Consider the following 4,615-nt stretch of genomic DNA (forward strand, 5'->3'; position numbering starts at 1 on the left):
ATTGACACCATTGTTCATTTTTATTCAGGTCATATTTCTGATTGTACTTATATTGTACTGATTGTACTTCTGATTGTACTTTTATTTATTTATTAATCAATCTGTTTATTCATTTATTTATTAATTGGAGTAGTTTGGATATAAATTCTCATATTGTTTCATTTTTTAAACTTCATAACTGATTTAATTGGACAAAATTCTTGTTTTAGAATTCATTCCTTCCTTTACCAAATCACAGATTATGAATATAGAGAAGTGGTCAGAGTAAGCAGAAATGAAACAAGGCCAAGACCAATCTGGAACTAAATCTGACCAAGAATGTCAAGAATAAGAACTTTTTCAAATACATCAATAACATAAGGAAAACAAAGGTTAGTGTAGGACTGTTACTAAATGGAGGGGTAATCCTTGTAGCAGAGGACACAGAGAAGGAAGTGTTATTGAATGCCTTCTTTGCATCAGCCTTCACTGACAAGGCCAGGCCTAAGGAATCTTTGACCCAGGTGACCAAGGTAAAGGAATGGTGGAAGAAGAATAGGAATTAGAGAACACCTAGGCAGACTTGATGTCCATAGGTCCATTGGCCATGATGAGATGCATCCATGAGTGCTGAGAGAGCTGGTGGACACCATACCCAGGCTGCTCACAATCATCTTTGAAAGGTCATGGAGATCAGGAGAGGTGCCTGAGGACTGGAAGAAAGCAAATGGCATCCCAGCCTTCGAAATGGGCAAGAAGAAGGATCCACGGAACTACTGGCCAGTCGGTCTCACCTCAATCCCTGAAAAGGTGATGGAACACCTCATTCTATAGGCCATCAAGGATGACAAGAAGGTGATCAGGAGCAGTCAGCATGGATTCTCTGAAGGTAAATCATGCTTGACCAACATGTTTGCCTCCTACAATGAGACAATTAACTGGATGGATGAGGGGAAAGCAGCAGATGTGGTCTATCTTGACTTCAGAAAGGCTTTTGAGTCTCTCATAACAACCTCATAGGTAAACTCAGGAAGTGTGGACTGGATGAGTTGACAGTGAAGTAGATTGAGAATGGCAGATCCCAGACAGTTGTAATCAGTGGCACAGGGTGTAGTTGAAGACCTGTCACCAGTGGTATTCCCCAAAGTTCAATACTGGGTCCAGTATTGTTTAATTTATCCATCAATGACTTGGCTGATAACACAAAGCTGAGAGGAGTGGCCAACACCCCTGAGTGCTGTGCAGCACTTCAGAAGGACCTCAAAAGGCTGGAGGGATAGGCAGAGAAGAATATTCTGAAATTCTACAAGGGCAAGTGTAGAGTCCTGCACCAGGGAAGGAATAATCCCATGCACCGGTACAGACTGGAGGCTGACCTGCTGGAAAGCAGCTCTGTGGTGAAGGACCTGGGAGTCCTGGTGGGCAACAAATTTCCATAAGAAAGATATAAAGCTATTAGAGAGCATCCAAAGGAGGGCAACAAAGATGGTGAAGGGCCTTGAGGGGTAGCCGGATGAGGAGTGGCTCAATTCACTTGGTCTATTCAACCTCGAGAAGAGGAGACTGAGGGGAGACCTCATTGCAGTCACAACTTCTTTGTGAGGGGAAGAGGAGGGGCAGGCACTGATCTCTTCTCTGTTGTGGTCAGTGACAGGACCCAAGGGAACGGCCTGAATCATAGAATCATAGAATCACAGACTCAGCCAGGTTGGAAAAGACCTCAGGGATCATCAAGTCCAACCCTTGATCCACTACTGCTGCGGTTACTAGACCATGGCACTAAGTGCCACATCCAGTCTCATTTTAAAAACCTCCAGGGACGGAGAATCCACCACTTCCCTGGGCAGCCCATTCCAATGCCTGATTACCCTCTCTGTAAAGAATTTCTTCCTAATATCTAACCTAAACCTCCCCTGGCACAGCTTAAGACCATGCCCTCTTGTCTTATGATAGTTGCCTGGGAGAAGAGACCAACCCCCCTGGCTCTAACCTCCTTTCAGGTAGTTGTAGAAAGTGATGAGATCTCCCTCGACCCTCCTCTTTTCCAGGCTAAACAACGGAAGTTGTGTCAGGGTGGGTTTAGGTTGAATATTTGAAAAGGTTCTTCACCCGAAGAGTGGTTGGGCACTGAAACAGGCTTCTCAGGGAAGTGGTCACAGCACCAAGCCTGTCAGAGTTCAAGAGGTGTTTGGATGATACTCTTAGGCACACGGTGTGACCATGGGGATGGTCCTGTTCAGAGTCAGGGGTTGGACTTGGTGATCCTTGTGGGTCCCTTCCAACTCAACGTATTCTGTGATTCTACTCAGCCCTAGTGAAGCCACATCTGGAGCACTGTATCCAGTTCTGGGCTCCTTTCAAGAGAGGCACTGAAGTACTGGAGCAGGTCCAGTAGAGGGTGACAAAGGTGATTAAGGGACTGAAGTATCTCTCTTATGAGGACAGGCTGAGAGAGCTGAGCCTGTTCAGCCACATGAAGAGATGATTGAGAAGGGATATCATCATTGTATACAAGTATCTGAAGGGAGGGTGTCAAGAGGATGGAGCCAGGCTTTTCTTGGTAGTGCCGAGCAACAGGACAAGAAACTAGGGACAGAAACTGATGCACAGGAAGTTCCACCAAATATGAAGAAGAACTTCTTTACTGTATGGGTGACCACACACTGGAAGCCCAGAGTGGTTGTGGAGTCTTCCTCACTGGAGTTACTCAAGAACCATCTGGGTGCAGTCACGTGCCATGTGCTTTAGGATGGCCCTGCTTGAGCAAGAAGATGATCCACTGTGGTCCCCTCCAAATTTATCCATTCCATTATTCTGTGCACAAGTGCCAGCAGAAGAGTAGGAAGCTCATATGGATCAAAACTTCCCATGAAAGGGCAAAACCTCCACATCCCAGCACAGAGAGAAAGCACTGTGTGCTTATGAGGTGCTGCTATGTCATTTTTATCATCTCTCTTAGACTGATGCTCACACCTTCTCTTCCTTTCCAGTGCCCCACCCTGCCCATAACTTCCTTTTGTCATACTTCTCTCACAGTCTCAGATTGTTCTCCTTTTCTCACCATGCTTAGGATCCCTCTGTAAATGTTTTACCTCCAAAAACTTCATACTCACCCCTTTTGTGTGTGTGTGTGTGTGTGTGATGATTTACCCATGCAGTTTCATTGTTTGAAAACGGATTAAAGACCTTCTGAATGCATCTTAGAAGCAGAAAAACAATTCACAAAATGAAGCCAGAACTAGTACAAATTGAACAGAAAACTCAACAGGAAACCACACGTATTGTTTAACTCTATTCCAAAGTCAGGTTCCAGTTGACTGTACCCATGTCATGGGTACAGTGATGGCTGATCTGGGCTCAGTGGTAGACAAGTGTATTACCAGAATACTCAATTCAAATCATGTGTGTTCAGTGAAATCTCTTTAGACAACAGAACTAGTCCCTGAATAGTTCAGTTTTACTTACCTAAAATATATATTCACACAGCTACATCTGTTGCACAAATCCTGCACATTGAGACATTCCCTTCAGCTCTTTGCCCTTCTAAATCCACCGGAAATAAATGTTTGAGCAACTGTGGCCAACTTGACCACACTGAGAGGTGCAATTACTTCCTAAGACACGAGGGAGAATAAAAAAATAGTGAAAAGGGGTAGGGGTTTTAAAAAGTGTTTTATTTGAACTGTATTTCCTCCCCTGGTGGTCTAGTGGTTAGGATGCAGCACTCTCACTGCTGCGGCCCGGGTTCGAATCCCGGTCAGGGAAAAAGACCCCCGGGCAGAAGGAGCTCGTCAGCCCTGTGAGGCAATCCATCTAAGAGAAGGTCACTCTAAACAAACTTACGTCCTGAGGACCTCACTGCCACTGTCCAAGCTTGCTCGGCCCTCTAAACAAACCTACGTTCTGAGGACCTCACTGCCACTGTCCAAGCTTGCTCGGCCCCAGCAGATGAACTTTAGGATTAAAGGGTGGGCTCAGTTCAGCGCACACTGGGTCTCACCTAAAAAATCCATTGCGCAGGCTCGAAGGGTAAAGACCTTTCCCAAATCTTCGCTCGCGAAGACTGGCCATACACAGATTTCCTCAACTGACACAATATTTGGACCCTTCTACTCTAAACCTTCCCAAGATAGGCTAAATATCATCATGGACCAAAAAGGGCATGATTTGAAGGTATTGGGCAAGTCACTTTTAAAGTGAAAGTGTCTTCAGCCTTTGCTATTGCAAAACAGAGCTGTGTAATCATGCCAAAAAATGTTCCAAAGTGCCATTATATTGTCTTACTGTCCTATATTGCTGAAATCACAGTTAATTCTAACACAGAGAATCCTAAGAGAAAGCTCAAGAACGAGAGGTCCTCAGCTGTTTTTACTCGTGAGAAACAGACCAATAATTCTGAAAGATTAAAATATTTAATTGCTTTTATTTCAGAAGGAAATAGCAAGTCACAAAGGTGTTTGGTTCAAATGACGCTAGTTTTATTTTCAGAGTAGATTTTTTTGTCTGATGTTGCTTGAAAACACTCACAGATGCTTTAGTTCATCCTTCAGACATTCTCATGGAGAGGAAAACATAAATTTAGGGTGAGGAGATAAAACACCTTAAAAAGTATAAAGAGGCAATCATGGAAGTTCAA

At 44.1% G+C, this 4,615-nt stretch overlaps 1 non-coding gene across 1 annotated transcript; it reads left to right on the plus strand.

Annotated features, from left to right (window-relative positions):
• The first annotated feature begins 3,672 nt into the window (after positions 1–3,672).
• TRNAE-CUC lies at positions 3,673–3,744 on the plus strand. The gene has a single exon. It is a non-coding gene; the product is annotated as a tRNA-Glu (tRNA).
• Positions 3,745–4,615: the final 871 nt, after the last annotated feature.

The sequence above is a fragment of the Lepidothrix coronata genome, unplaced genomic scaffold (genome assembly GCF_001604755.1).
Source record: "Lepidothrix coronata isolate B3197 unplaced genomic scaffold, Lepidothrix_coronata-1.0 Scaffold3, whole genome shotgun sequence".
NCBI lineage: Eukaryota > Metazoa > Chordata > Aves > Passeriformes > Pipridae > Lepidothrix > Lepidothrix coronata.